This window comes from Artibeus jamaicensis, unplaced genomic scaffold (assembly GCF_021234435.1).
Source record: "Artibeus jamaicensis isolate MK-2021 breed Jamaican fruit bat unplaced genomic scaffold, CSHL_Jam_final contig_233, whole genome shotgun sequence".
Lineage (NCBI taxonomy): Eukaryota > Metazoa > Chordata > Mammalia > Chiroptera > Phyllostomidae > Artibeus > Artibeus jamaicensis.
The window spans coordinates 40829638-40846351 of NW_026521486.1; the positions used below are offsets into that span (position 1 = coordinate 40829638).

The 16714-nt window shown below is 37.1% G+C and overlaps 1 pseudogene; it reads right to left on the minus strand.

The window, feature by feature from the left end:
- Positions 1-351: 351 nt before the first annotated feature.
- On the minus strand, positions 352-451 carry LOC119045134 (uncharacterized; annotated as a pseudogene).
- Between the last annotated feature and the right edge of the window lie 16263 nt (positions 452-16714).

Consider the following 16714-nt stretch of genomic DNA (forward strand, 5'->3'; position numbering starts at 1 on the left):
TTTCTTATTGAGGCAAACTCTTTGGGATTTTTGTTTTGTTTATCTTATATTTGAAATGTATTTTCACTGGGAATATAATTCTATGTGATAATTATTTCCTTTTAGCTCACTGTAATGATCACTTCACTGTCTTCTGGTTCTTTTTGTTGCAGATAAAGAACCAGTTATAAGTCTAATTGTAGGTACAGTATCTTGAAGGTAATTTGTTCTTTTTTCTCTAGTTGTTTTTAAATATATCTCTTAGTTTTGACATTCCCTAGATTCACTATGATATGATTAGATATGTATTTTTTGGATATTTTTTATAGTTACCACTGTTACCAGTTTCTCTTTTCTTCTCTTTCTTTTTCATGTCAGAGGGTACAGTGCTGATGTAACAAGGTACGACAGAGGCACATCTCACGCAACAGCGTGGACACCCAATCACCCCACTTACGAGCTACAACAGGAGGACCAGTTTCTTCAGCAGCCTTCTCCAGAGCTAATCCTTGAATTTACAAACATGTATACGAAAGGGTTTCAAGAAGGGAATAATGAAAAGTGACAGTTCTGACGAAGAAGACCATGACAAAAAAGCACTCGTCGGCTTTGGAAACATGCAAGTTGCCAGTGACTTTCACGAGTTTCAAGAACGGCAGACCTCAGATGAAAGCGTGTTGAGAAAAAGCGCAGAACACATTTTCTAAACTGTGTGGATTGAGTAATTAACTGAAAACTCACATTTCTATTTCACTTATACTTTTAATTAGCAACACATCATTATGAAGTTAAATAATTAGTAAATCATTTAAAGAAAGTTCATGAAGCTTTTCCACAAAGGGCAAATCAAGAAATTACTCTTAGAATGTCAATGAGCTTGTGAGAAAAATAATTAACATTGATTAAAAAATCAAAACAGATATTTCTTTTCTAATCCATGATAACTAACATATTCATAAGTGTATGAAGAGATAATTTACTTAAAAAAGTAGTACTTCACCAGGCCTTCTCCACTGATCTGTTTCTCATTCCATATGTTCTTCTGTTATATTTTTCAATTCACTTAGCAGTTTCGACTATCTACTTTCTTCTGAAACCACAGAATAAACCTCTAGTCTCTCTCCCTCCTGTGAAACAGAACTACAGTAAGAATCCTCTGGTAAGAATGCTATTTTGTTGCATATTCATATGCCTGTAAATTCAATATATTTACAAGTGAACTCATTTTCCCCATCCAATCTCGTGTCTCATCCTCATTCCACAGTCTCATGAGTTACAACATAATTCACCTAGTTGACCAAGAAAGAAACCTGAGAGCTAACACTGACCCCACTTAGCCAATAGCAGTTGTCAAAATGTGTTCACTCTACCTCCTTAATACCCCTCAAATAAGTCTTGTGTCAGTCTATAGGATTCCATCTTCATTGCCCGGACTCAGGTCCTCTTCATTTCTGGCCTGAATAACAGCAAACACTTCCATTATTTGAGCTTTAAAAACATTTTTAATATACTGCCTGAATGGCCATTCTTTTCTTTTTTTAAAGATTTAATTAATTTATTTTTAGACAGGGGGAAGGGAGGGAGCAAGAGAGGGAGAGATACATCAGTGTGTGGTTGTCTGTTCTGCACCCACTACTGGGGACCTGGCCCCCAACCCAGGCATGTACCCTGACTAGGAATATAACTGGCAACCTTTTGTCTCTTAAGCTGAAGCTCAAGCCACTGAGCCACAGCAGCCAGGGCTGAATGGTCTTTCTATGACTTAAGCCTAAACACATACTTGTCTTCTCAAAAGACTTCGTTTCACTGCTGCAGGTTAAGGTCCAAACCCCTCAGCATGACAGGCAGCCCCTTTGCCATCTGGCCCTTTATTTCCCAACACCTGCACACGGGGACACGTGCCCACCCCTTTTTCAGTTGCCTGGCCTGCCCTTCTTCTACTCTTGTTGCACTGCTGATCAAACATTTTTGATATACCCCTGGAAGTAGCAATACTTTTCTTAGGGGAAATGGAGATTTGACGGCATAATGTGTATCCTAAGAGCTTTATAAATGCAACAGCACCATGAAAATATGTCTGATTATTTTTCGTAAAAGTTTTGATGACTGTATTAAATCAGAATTGCCCATAGTTAAGCATTTGCCAATAGGTTTCTTCAGAAAGAGTTTACACTCTTTGGGGCCTAGGTCCTGTGTTTCCTAGCATGACTATTGTAAACAACCAATGGTCCACATCTCTGCAGCCCTTGAGAAGAGTCGGCATTAACCTCAGATGTGTGAAGCAGGTTGAAAATCCCCCAAAAGCCTGATCTTAGTTCCAGGATGTTGGTAATGTTAAGCTTTTTCAAAACTAAATGTACTGAGAAAGGATTCGGTAGCAGTTCAGCCATGAAAACACTTTTCAGAGCTTCTGAGAATCCCAACACTTAAAATCTTTACAGATTGGTCAGCAGTTCAGACTTGTGAAACCTTCCTTTCTCTTTATTTTGGGAGAGAAATTAATGAAAGAAAAGGTATGTATTCATCTGTACACACCTTTTGTATTATTAATACCCCCCAACTGCATTTACACCATATTCCAAAATTCTTTTCAGAGGCCTGTAAGATGGTTATGTGGAGTTGAGCCAGGGGTTGGGGGTTGGTCAGAAAAGACCAGATAAATAAAGCTGTTGAAATATTTGCAGAGATGGCTTTCTTATTGCTTTAAGATATAAAATCATCCAAATAATTTTAAGGCATTTATTCCTTAATATTATTCCTTTAAATTTTTCTGTGTTGTCTAGAACCTAAAGATTTTTTAGGTCTGTTCAGATATGCTGAACAAGAGTAGAATTATCTTGTTACAATTTCAGAAATATGATCCTTTCAAAAGCAAATATCAAAATTATTTTTAAAATTCATCTGTGATATTTCTGGATGAGTTTTAAGTACATAGACAAGTTTAAATAGCTCTAAAAACAATAATGCCATATCATAGCAGCATAAAATTACAGAATTTGCCTCTTCTGAAATTGATGCTTACTGTTCTTCCCCAAAGGAATACTTACCTATTCCATAACTCTGGAGATCTGAAGTAAATCTAGTTTTGAATGTGAGAAATCATTAGTTTGGATAAAATATGTGTACACATGACCTTAACCAGCTCTTCTGAAGCAGACTATTCATGCTGCTCAAGAAGAATCGAGGGCAAGTGGGAAAAAGGTGGAATTATACTAGGTGCCGTAAGTGTTTGGTATCAATGATCTAATCATTAAGTAAACAAACTGGTGTTAGAAGTGAGATATTATTATTCCAAACACAAGGGTTTCATCCTGGAAGTTACCTAGTGACATTTCCCAGGGTCGCCTACAGAATGCCCCATAAATCCTAATGGGAAACAATATCGAACATAATATAGTCCACATTTTCCCAACTAAGAGAGCCTGTTTAAAGCAGTTATGTACCCCATTTAAGTAAAATGAATAAAAGTCTACTTATGACATGTATTAATTTCAACAGAATACTGAACACAGTATTAATTAGTTTCATTTTCCTCCCTTGACATTCCATCAAACGATTATATTTAAACATGAACCTTTGACATCAGAGCCTTTAGCAGTACCAATTAAATTTTTTGAGACATCCAATACAGTTGTCCAAAATATGTATTTTCACTTCCAGCTCAGTTGTTAGACATAAAGCCTCTGGAACTGGGAATGCTGGCACTAGAAATCTCTCTCAGGCCACACTGAGCTGTGCACATTAGTATTTTATGAAGACATTAGTTCTGCAGGTTTTTATTCATAATTTTTACAACGTTACTATGTTCTGTGACATGAAACACAGACACCCAGGAACAATTGCTGTTTCATTGCAACATTTCTTCTCTTACTTTTATTGATTTTACTAGATGACTTGTTAGAATAAGGATTAACTGAGGATGTTTCATGATACTGTTTTATTCTCCAACCGTACTTTAGTGTTTTCAAATAAAAGAATTGATACAGTGCCCATAATGAGAAGTTTTACAAAGACATGAATATAATACAAACATTTTCTGAGTGGTGTTGCCAAAAATTAATATTTGGATGTATAAATAATTTATTATATGATAAAAATGCCTATAAATATAGGTTTCTTGACAACATATAAATTTGTGTTTTTATATCTGGCCAAAGCAACATTGAATAATTAAATTGACTATTCTTTTTTTGTTCCTCTACCAAACTAAAGTCTAAACAGCTTTCATATCCAGGCCAGTCCTGCTTTTCTTTGTAAATATTCCCAATTTTAGCCCATAGTGATCTCTCCATTCTCAAAATTCCTATACGATGTTCTGTCCATATTAACAATTTATAATTTATACTGCTCTGTATTTCTTGCCAATTTTCATGTTAGCTAAGTTTAATGCCTCCATTTTTTGATTGATACCTTATCTTACACTCCTTTTTGATCCTGTACACCACTTACCATAATGATTTTTCATAGCAGAATTACTCAAGTGCTCATTGATTATGACCTATATTTAGTTACTTTCAGAAAGGGGGAGAGAGGTGGGTGGAGGTGGAAGACAGTATAGGGGGATAAATGATAATGAAACATACAATAAAAAAGGAAAAAAGAAATAAACGTCTTTGACTGGCTTGTATAAAAATGACTGGACAGATTCATTGAGACCACCCAGATCTATTTTACAGAAAATCAGTGAGGCTAGAATGAAATCAACAGAATACTATTCAGACATAAACATGTTCTTGCATCTCTACTGCTGTCAAAAAATGGTAGAATAAGACATCAAAGAGTATCTCATATTTAATATTGAATTAGAAATCACAGCACCTTCTCTCTTGTTTCTATTAAAAGTAAGGAATCTCTGAAACACATACTGGGAAGACTTTGTTGGCTGAGGTGCAAATTTATCAAGTGTCATTTTTTCCTCAATTATTTTTTTATATCACTGAAAGACTAGAAATTACTCTCATTTAAACAAGGTCTGTAAAAGTTTTGAATCATAGTGAACAATGCATAGGTCAAAGAATCCTATAAATATTTTAGATTATTTCAAGAAGGCAGATCATTTCCATAATGTTTTTCCTCCCCAAAGAAGGTCTGAGCAAGCCCATCACTGCCATCACCACTAGCTCTGAGGGCAGCTAGCTCTGCCTTCAGCCAAGAAGGAAGATGATGAACTTCTTGACCATACCATAAACTGTCTCCTCATGTACACAAATTCAACATTTAACAGATTAGTAAGAAGCTTATTTAGAATTATTAAATATGATATGGTTGGTCTGTGGCTGCCATATACCTTCATGAAATTGGTTTATAAACTAACTTCATTTTTAGGAGCTACTTGATATTTGTACCCACATACATGCTTAGGAAATATCTTCCTGTGATTTTTATTACTTTTACCATTTTCTGCAGCCTCTCATAATAATAACAGAAAATGAAACATGTATTTTTCCATTTTAGTTAAAAAACATGTTAGATTTCAACTCTTTACATATTATGTAATATATCTGCACATAATTATATATGCGTAATTATTCTCACATTGAAAAAATGGTAATTCACTTTTATAACTTCAAAGAAATTTTTTTTGTTTGACTTACAACCTATTCTATATTTTGATTCCTGAAAAGGGAATAAAATGCCACGGAATGAATCCCATGCAATATTTATAAGTATGCTTTGCATCTAACTCCTAAATATCAGCTCAAAACTTCATATTTGTTCATGTCAACATCAAGATGTACCACATAACAGTTTCACTAATAAACATGACTACCTTCTATAATGTAACATGTAATAAAAACTGTATTATCACTAAACAACCTAATTGCCACAGATACGCTATAAGCTCATATGAGGATCATATTCATATTTATCTCTGCAATTCTTACATGCAGTTAACTCTAATCTATTACTGTGTCACATTTACAGTTTCTAGTAAAAATTGGTTTTATCTTTTTTACATCTTAACGAAATACCAAATCTAGTATGTCAGCAGTACTTCTTAAATTATTAACCTACCGCTATATCTTCTATAGATAAATTGTAAGTGTTTTTACTTTTAATTTTACTTTTATTTGTTGTCTTTCATTACAGACTTCACCTAAAAGGGAATAGTGCTCTTTACACTTCAGTCATTTAAATTTCACCCCCTACTTCAAAACAGGTGGTAACTCAATCTCTATTGTGAGTTTTACCCTCTCTGTGCAAAGTCCCTTCCTTCACATCATCCTAAAGTCTGAGAAGGTTTTAAAATTGGGGCTGGCTGTTCACAGAGGGAATAACCTGTTTCATCCGTTCCCCATGCCATACCGCACTTTACCATGACTGACTGTTTCACTTCACTTTGAAAAATTCAACGCATTTCAAGATTACTTCTTATTATTTCTTTAGGAGTGCCCTTTAGCCTTCAAGACCGTTTCTTATGATTTCTTTAGGAATTGCCCTCACAGATGAAGGGCATTCCTAAAGAAATCATAAGAAAATTGCTATTTCCTAGAATTTCATGAAAAAATTATTTCCATATATAAAATGGAGAATGTCAATAGATTTTTCTCATGCACTTACAAAATAAAATAGTGCAATCGATCTTCCCAGAAATAAAAAAATATGTGATGCCTAAAAATTATATAGATTATTCTGAGATGTGTGAGAAACCACACTTATGAGAGTCAAGTGTTTGGTTTTTGGACATTTCCTCCACAGTGAAGCTAATAAGTAGGGATTTCTCTCTCCTGACAGATGCACAGCTCCTCAGAACAAATGCTGCGTCTCTGCATTCATGGAAGCACCAGGGCATGGGAGAAGGAATCCTTCAGCGCTCTTGTTTTTAAATAGTAAATATGCTATATTTCTTCATAAAATTTTTGTCAAAACTTTAATTCTCAGGATAAATAAGTCTTGCATGGGTCTATTTGATCATGTGTTTCAAATATATAACAAATTACACACTTGTCACTAGCGCATAAAAATGCAGTTGTGAAAGTGAGTAGCAGAAAAATAACTGTTCATTATGTGTAAGGAATAGAGAATATAAATTATTGCACAAAGTTTTTTCAAACCAAGTTTAAGCATTTTAATTACATTTCCTATTATTTTGTCTTATGACTATAATTTAGTGTCATAATATTCACAATATCATTATGGATTCTTTAGTCACTAAACACTGTCCTATAGGGCACACCACAATGAATACAAACACAGGACATTTTCACAGAAATGTTTAACTTTCTCCCTTACCTTTTGCTTTTGTAAAAATCAGAGTGAGTGCAAAGTTGATTCATGAAATTAAAAAGTTTGCCAACACAGAGAGCAGTCAGATCTTGCATTCTAAAGTAATGGAAAGAATATGGTCTTTGGAACCAGATAGAGATCCAAATTCAAGCTCCTTTAAATAGTGGTGGTAATTTGGAAAATTACCAATATCTCTGACTTCTGGTTCACACATCTGTGAAATACTCATCATAGAATTGCTGGGAACATTCAGGCAGAGAATAGATCTCACGTGAAATGTACTTGGCACGAGGGGGAAATGCCACAGCCACTGCCCTTTCTGTTCACCAGGAAGTGTGTTGAGCAAACGCTGTGGTTCCACATTTGGCTAAACAGCTGGTTACATAACTTGTATCTAAATCAGACTCTGTATACACGCAACTTACTGTCTGACTGGCAGATTCAATCCAAGTACCTCTTTACTTTTTGAGGAAAAAAAAATGTTGAGGAACAGAATAAATTAAAAGTTGCTCCACTTATAGCCTGGGGATTAGAGACTGATTGGTGCCCTGCCTCCCTTACAATTCAGATTTTGAAGTCCTAACCTTCACTACCTCAGAACGTAACCTTATTTGGAGATAGGTTAAAGGGATAATTCCATTGAAATGAGGTCAATACAACTGATACCCTTACAAGAGGAATTTTGGACACTGGAACAAAATCTGGACTCAGGGAAGACAATGAACATGAAGACACAGTGAGGAAGTGGCCATATGCAAGTGAAGAAGAGAGGCCGAACCAAACCCAACTTGGCAGACACCTTGACCCCGTAACAGTGAGAAAATTGTTGGTGCTGTAGCCACTCCATCTGCAGTACTCTGGCAGCCCTAGCAAACTAACATACTTGGCAAATACCAAGGCTTGGCAAAAGCCTCGTAAAGGTGGATTCAATAATCAGTTCCAATAAGCAGTTTTCATAGTTTTAATTCATTAAATTCAGATGTGACAGTAGTATTTTTCTTACTTCTAAGTTATGAAAAGATTTAGAATTATACCTCTTTACATTGGAAAAAGTCATATCGAAAGAAAGTCTTCATTATTTAAGGACTCCAACTGGCAACATAAGTCAGATGCAATCAACACATTCTTGGAGAGCACAGAGTGGGTGGTGGGGTCTAAAGGGAGGCTTTTCAATGCCCAATAGGAACTAGGAATAGAACTATCCCATTTTATTGTGAAACTGGAGACAGCATGTTAATGGAAAGTTCTTGAAATAATTATGGGAGACATGACTTTTTGTGTGTTTTATGCAAATAGCTTAAAGTATTCATTTATTTCCATGTGGTGAATCTCTCAAATACATAAAATCATTTTTACCCCCAAAAGCACAGTTATTAGGTCTATTTTTATATGCAGCATTTTTTGTTTTCACTAGTCAGAATATTATCTAGTAGAAGTTTATAATCATTCTGTCTCAAGACAGATCAAAGCCAAATAAATGAAGCAAAGTAAAATGTAAAACTAGGCAAATACTGAGTAGTGGGTATGGCAGTCAGTCTCCATGATCACGTTGCACACTCTAGTTCTCTTTCATGTTGATTGCCATAAATGAATTTACATTTCAACAATATAAATGTAGAGTTGCAAACAGTCAACTTTAGAGAAATGATTCCACTCAAATGTGTTAATTATATAACAATGAATTCTCATTTGCATGCTCAAAAGCCAGTTCCAGCTTAATTACCACAACTCGCTGATATGGTACCACAACCAATATTTGTAGTTCCTCACTACTACAACGGAAACATCTGAATCTATCAACCATGTATTCAGCCATGTTAATGTACCTGGCTGGAGAGAGCTTCCTCCTTCCCCGTCTGATCTCCACATCCCTCACAGGAGATCAGACGTTCCTCTCTTTGCCCATTGAGGATTGGCATGAGGTAGCAAGCTGAAAACAAATGGTTTGAGAGAACATTTCCATAATGGACAGTAAATATCTCAACCTTCTTGCCCAGATGTGCTCCCAGAAGAGCTGTAATTGTGTGCAGGAGACCAGATAATTTGAGTCTCACTTCTTTAGATAATAGAAGACCTATAGAAACACTCATTGTGAAATTTCAGAACAGAGTCAAAGAAAAGATCCCAAACCAGGCAGAGGCAGGAAAATCACATAAAAAGAAAGAGGTATAATGGCATTCATGTCTAACAGCAACATTGAACGACAGAAGACAGTGTGAACAGTAATTTCAAAATTCTTAGAAGCCCTGGCTGGTGTAGCTCAGTGGATTGAGCGTGGGCTTGTGAACCAGACAATCACGGTTCGATTCCCAGTCAGGGCACATACTGGGTTGCAGGCCTGTTCCCTTCAGGCCAGTTCCCAGCAGAGGATGCACGAAGGCAACCATACATTGATGTTTCTCTCCCTCTCTCCTTCCCTTCCCCTCTAAAGATAAATAAATAAAATCTTTAAAAAAATTCTTAGAGAAGATTTTCCAACATGGACTTTTATCCGGACTAAGATGTGTCAGAATACAATAAAGTTATTTAAATATTCAAGGACTCAAAAATATGTTCTCATGCGCACTTTTCTAGGAAGCTGCAAAAAGATGTGCTTCGGGAAAATGGCAGAATGTACCCAAGAAGGAGGAAGACACAGCATCCGGTCAAAGATACACAACAGTCAGAAGTGCAGTGCTGAGACCTCTGCGCCAGAGGACAGAGCCACCGTCTAGGGTGGAGCAGGAGGCACCCGGCTACAGAAAAGAGGTCTGGGGTTGGGCGCGGGGAGGGGAACGATGGGTTATTTGGAGGGCTTGAGCATTTGAAAAAAGGTTCATAAATGTGTAAAGATTTGATGAAGCAGTTTTTAGTGCAAATATATAGAGAAGATAAGCAAATGAATAACTATTTCCTCCAGGGGAGGGGAGAGAATTTTGTAAGAGGATGAAAATGGGATCACAGTGCAGTAGTAAGTTACTAATGAGCAATACCTGCTATCAGGAAAATGTAAACAGTGTAATTAAAAATATGATACAATTACTTGGGAAGTGGGGAAGAAGGAAATGAGGGCGAGATGAGGTTAGAGGTTAAACCCTCCACGACTGGAAAGGGAAGTCAATGATTCATAAACACACAGGTTATGGACTGGAATTTTTAAAATTTATTTACTTATTTTTAGAGAGAGGGAAAGGGAGGAAAAGAGGAAGAGAAACATCAATGTGTGGCTGCCTCTTGAGCACCCCACCTTGGGGACCAGGCCCACAACCCAGGCATGTGCCCTGACTGGGAATTGAATGGGCAATACTTTGCTTCACAAGCCTTGCTCAATCCATGGACTGGAAATTTTATTTGTAAACTACATGTATACATTACTCTGAATAAAATAAAATTAATTCTATAAACCGTGTTGTATGGAATCAGTGTTAACAGAAACTACGATTGCATAGTTTGGGGTGGTTAGTACTTGATATGGCAGGTCTCTGGGAGAACGTGATTGAGAAATAGAAACTACTTTCCACTGTGGCTGAGACTATTACTATTGTGGCCTGAGGCCTAGGCCAGCAACCCCACATCCTCTCGGTAACCTTAGACAAGGTCCTCCACCTCTGGGACCCTCAGTGAGCCTCTATAAAATGAGGGCAATGACAACGCTTATCTTACAGGGTTAGTATGAGGATTCTTCCACAGTACAGACACAGAGCAAGCATTCAATGAAAGCTGCAGTACAAAAAAAGAAAAACTAGGTCATGTCTGCTTTGGATGTTGCTGAGAGGCTGAAAACGATACGCCTGCAGGGTCAGGCGGAAGACGTAATGGGTTAGGAAGGATGGATGTTGGAACGAACGCATGCGCCGCGTGCTACCTAAAAAGCCAGTAACCATTTCTCTCCCTCTCTCCTTCCCTTCCCCTCTAAAGAAAATAAATAAAATCTTTAAAAAAAAAAAAAAAAAAAAAAAAGAACAAGCCCTTGTCAGCTCCGTTATCTCTGGCCACACAGAAATATAAGCTTCTGTGTCAGAACCACTTGTCTTTTAGGCCACTTGATTTCCTAATCATCTCATTTAAGTCCTAACAAACTTACAAAACAGTATGCAAGCCAAACAAGACCCATCTTCAGTTGTGGGCAGCCCACAGCTTCCGATCTAGGCGTCCCTGAGGGTGTGTGATCTCGAGCAGAGATCACATCCACAATCATGTTCTGTATGACATTTAGTAAAACATCTTGCCAGTAAAAACATCCTTATTACTGCCTATCAGAAGGACCATAGCCTGAGCTGTTATGTATCAGTACACAAAAATAGCTCCATTTGAAGCTGACGGTACTATAGAGAGACACACAGAGTCATTTTTAGAAGTTGTAAATACAAGTATTCTTTAATATTCTAAGTACTGCTTAATGCTTTTTAATAACTCTACGATTTTTTCCCTATAATTTTGGCATTTATTAAAAAGCAAGATTTTAGCTTCTGTAATCATAGATAATCTTTTAAGTCTTCTCCAAAGGTCATTTTAATATGTTCTTGAAATGTTGCAGCTAGGTGTTGAAAATACTTAAACTCACAGGCAATATGTACAATAGATGGTAAGTAAACTAACACTGAAGAGGAAATGATTTTCTTTTGACCTTATAAATTTACCATGTAAAAAGTGAGAAAATTAGACATCTATTTCAAAGCAATAAATTACCACTCCTGTCCTCCATTAACAATATTAAAATAATCAAAATGGGTAATATTATATGCCAAGTATAATTTAAAAACAAATACAATAAAATTACATTTGAGATTAATTATAAGGACCACGTTCCAGAAAATAGTTTTGTCTTTTTAAGAAAGAAATAGAAAATCTTTCTTAACCTCCCAAGTAAACCCTAGGCATAATGTAAGTGCAGACAAACATTTATCAGTGATAGCTAAGGATGAGATGAAACTGAATAGCCATTCCAAAAATAATTTTTAAATCCTCAAATGTATAATTAGTATGCAATGTATTATACAGACATGAAAAAGTATCTTTGTACACTTATAAGCATATAACCTAAAATCACAAGATATCCAAACATTAATAATAAACTACTCTCTAGAATTCTAAGTACCTTTACTAAAATCTGTTTTCTCACATTTTAAAAAAAGATTATCACTAGATATGGCCATGTGTTTTCATACACACACACACATACGTAGTAGAATGCAAATGCTGATTGGTTTCTCTCTATAATGTGATATACAAAATTGGAGATTTTTGTCTTATAACATATATATGTTACATTATAACACCCCAAAATGCACATTTGTAAAATAAATTTTAGACATTTTCTCCTGTGAATCTACCTCTGTTAAATGTGATTGTTAGTCCAGCTAGAAGAACTGAGAAGGTGGGAGGAGGAAAATTACATTTTTTTAGGTCCCACACTTCCATGGTTTAGCCGAAAGGGAAAAAAAAAGAAGAACCTTCAAAAAGTCCATGAATGTTAGCAAATATTTCTTGCAATGGTCTAGAAGAGCTGCTGAGCTTTTATGGGAATATGTAACTAGATCGCAACCAGAGAAAAATAATCAATGACTTTCATTTAATTCATTGCCTTGTAATGAACTTCTGTGACAGAGACCATCACATAAGGGGAGCAGCGTATCCTACAGCAGGGTCCTCAGCCCCCAGGCCACAGACTGTTAGGAACCTGGTCACTGCCTCCTGTCACCTCCCCTGTCACCTCCTCCCAACCCCTGCCTATCTTCCACAAAACCTCTCTCTGGTGCCAAAAAGGTTGAGGACCACTCTTCTAAGGGATATTCTCATGGAACTCAATGCATCCCCAAGTAAGACATGACCATGAGAGCTGAAATGACCCAAATCATTCTCCCTGCATCAAACCTACTACCAAACACACCTCAGCATTTTGCAACTTAACTAGGCAACATTTACTGATTACAAATATTCCCTAGTCACCACCAGAGAAGACAGGCATGTTTGGTTTACTGCATAAAGCAAACTTAATAGGCTAAAATAATCAGAGAAATGCTCAAGATTTGAGGAGTAGTATAACATTGACTATCACAAAGACTGTCTTTCTGTAAGTTAGCTTCTCAAAGTAATCACAATAATAATTACTTAGGAAACCTCTTTTTATCACTTGTTACTTACATTTTGAGATAAATGGCATTTCATTTTGAAAACTGTCCTCTTAAATGGATCAAGCTGCATTTACACTCCCCCAAACACACCGTGTTTAGCAAGTGCTACGTGGTTGGGATGTATGTGTCTGTCTGCTTCTCTCGGCAATATTTGAGTGAAAGGATAATAATAAAAAGGAGTTCTCAGTGGGTAACGAGAAAAGAAATTTTTGTGTTACATAGAAGATAGATAGCCTCTAATTATACAGAGTTGCCTGCCCATGTCGGCTGGATTTTACAACACAGATGCCAGCCACAGAGCCTGTTTCCTGTATCCAGCCTAAGTCTCTGGATACTGACTTGACATATACTTGAACTATAGGCTCCATGACAGACCATGAAGTCAGATTTGGAATTGAATTTAGACTCTGCCATGAAAAGGGGATGGGTCCTCATGTTTCATGATCTTTATCTTGCTCATGTTTAAGGTGGAATGTATAAAACTTTTTTCATAGTGATAAGAGGATATGGCAATACAATGTATATAAAGCACAGTGCGTGACGCCTGGTAAAGTGGACAAGGAGATGGAGGTGAACATCCCCTGGACTCTCCTGCCCAATTTGCATTCTGAAAGCCAGACCTGGCCCTCTATCAGGGCTCTGGCTCTTCCCTACAGTTTGCTTACTGCCCTGAAGCCTGACCATTCTCATCTCAAAGCAAAGCTGCTAATCACACTTAGAAAGAAGTCAAGACTTGTTGTGGAGAAAAGTGATTTAGAAGAAGAAGTAAATTCCAGAATGGGTCTACACAACCTTCCAGGTCTCCCACGAGATAGAATCCCAAGTAAAAGAATCATCTGCCATGGAAGGAAGAGTATGGAGAGACACTCAATCAAAATGATGAGATCCTAGAAGGCCAAAGAGAGACAGAGTTGTTTCATCATTGGACAAAGCAAAATAGGCACAAAGAGGAGGAAAAGAAGGAGACTATTTCAGGAGATGAAGGAGATTTAGGAACTCCATTATGTCCAAAGTAAAGGACAGACATGTCATCACTGCCCTTCTAATTGGGTTGCTCCCACAGCACAGGGGACCATGCCCTCTTCACATTCACTGTAACCCTTCGAACACGATTTGCGATAAGCATGCAGCACTTATTTCCAATTTAATCAGTACTATAGGCTGGTTGAGAGTGGGAGTCAGCTGTTCCCTCCCCTCTCCTTTCCCTCTCCACTTCCTGAACTTATTGCAGCAGTAAACACTCAGAATAAAAGATACTTATCCACTTGAACATGGAGTTCTTTATAACAAATTCAGTCATGAATTATGTCCCACTGTGGATTTTGTACATAGTAATAATACCTATTAATCCTGAGATTTTAAAAGCTTGCAAAGCCAGGATGAGTATAAAATATGAAATGTGAAGTAGCAGTGAACACTCCAGGGAGAAGGATGTGTTATAATGAGACAGGTACAAGTCCAAATTTCTTCATGCAGAAGAGCAGGAAGAGTCAAGCACAGAAATGTCTATTCAGGGCTATTTTTTAGTATAATGTACAAACATGAACTTCAGGTGTGCAACACTAGGATTTGCTATTTGTATATGTTGTGAAATATCACAAAATACATCTCGTAAACGTCTGCCACCACACGCATTTTTTTAGGGTCTTCATTTCATTATTTTTTTAAAATTTATTTACTTATTTTTCAAGTACAGTTTTCTGTCTATTTCTCCCATCCCAACCCAACCCGCCCTGTGCTCCCCACCTCCCTCCCATTTCCACCCCCCTTAGTTCTTGTCCTTGTGTCCTTCATACTTGTTCCTTCAAATCCTTCCCCTTCTTTCCCCTTAAATTTCCTCCCCTCTCCCCTCTGGTCACTGTCCCCTTGTTCTCTATTTCAGTGTCTTTGTTTTTTTTCTGCTTGCTTGTTTGTTTTGTTGTTTAGCTTCCTGTTAAAGGTGAGATCATATGGTATTTGTCTTTCAAGCATTTTTTTCTTGTAGTGTTTCCAGGGCTGACCCTTGCACAAATTAAACTTCAACAGTGCAAACTGCCAGCTGCACAGCCATCCATCTGGGTACCTATAATCTGGTTTGTTATTCTGATACTTGAGGAAGAGTGTCAAGATTCTAAATCACGCATACATGAAGAGCAGACAACAGAATAGAACCCTTTCATTATGCCACAGATCAGACCATTTTCCTTGATACTTAAGAACGAGATACATCAACTTCTCTTTAAAAGAGGTTTTTGCAAATCCCATTGATAACTGGGATTTATGCTTTCCCATAACTTATTTTTTTATCAGCCCGTTCTCCCCCTTTCTAGACAAGAGGCTCTCAATTCTGGCTGTATATTAGTCTCGCCTGTGGGCTATTAAAAAACATCAACATCAGGACCCACCCCCAGGAGATGGTCTGAGTTCATTAATTGGCTTAGGATAGGGCCTAAGCTTCAGAATTTTTCAAAGCTTCCTGGCTCTAGCTGGGTAGCACAGTTGGTTTTGAGCATTGCTCCCATATGCCAAAGTTGTGGGTTCAATCCCTGGTCAGAGCAAATAAAAGACTCAACCAATGAATGCATAAATAAGTGGAACAGCAAAGTGGTGCTGCTCTCTCTCTCTCTAAAAAAATCAATAAAAAATTATTTTAAAGAGCTTCCTAAATTATTCTAATATGTGACTAAGGATTAAGGACTACAATATCATCAATCCCCAGAGCTTCAATAACTATTTGTATTCACTCCAAAACTGAGGTCTACAGCCCGATCTTGCCCTTAAGCTCCAAATCTATATTTGGCATCTCTGTACCTGCTAGAGCACAAAGTCCATGAGGATGAGAACCATGATGGTTTCCTGCTTGCCTGTTTTATCCCAACACCAATCACAATGCCTGGTACATAGAAGATGCCTATTTAATATTCTCTGGTCAATTAATTTAACTGCTGGATCAATGGACTTAATGTCTTCTGGAGGAAAACAAAAAGCTCACTTTTAGCTATAACATTCTTCCATGACAAGAAAGTGAGACAACCTGAAGGGTCCAGGGCACCAACGTATCTGCGTCTGATCTGGAACTTGCCTCCAGGGGACATTTCCCCTCTTTCTTCTACCTATCCAAAACTGAGATAGCAATGGCCTTCCCTAGTTGTATCCCAAATATGTTTTGAAGGCAAATCATCCCATCTATTCAAGACTGCTTTGAACTATTTAGAAAAGGAGTGCTGGGTCATATTGATTCAAAACTTTGATTCTTCTTTAAGATTATCTGCAAAGAAAATGAGTTGCTCTAACAAATTAGATTTCCAAGGAGAGTTATTTCTCAAAAATGAGTGTTCAACCCATTGTTGCCGGTTTTTAAAACTACCCAGTCCAGGAAATAAGTATAACTCCCAAATGCTTCTATGTATGAATGT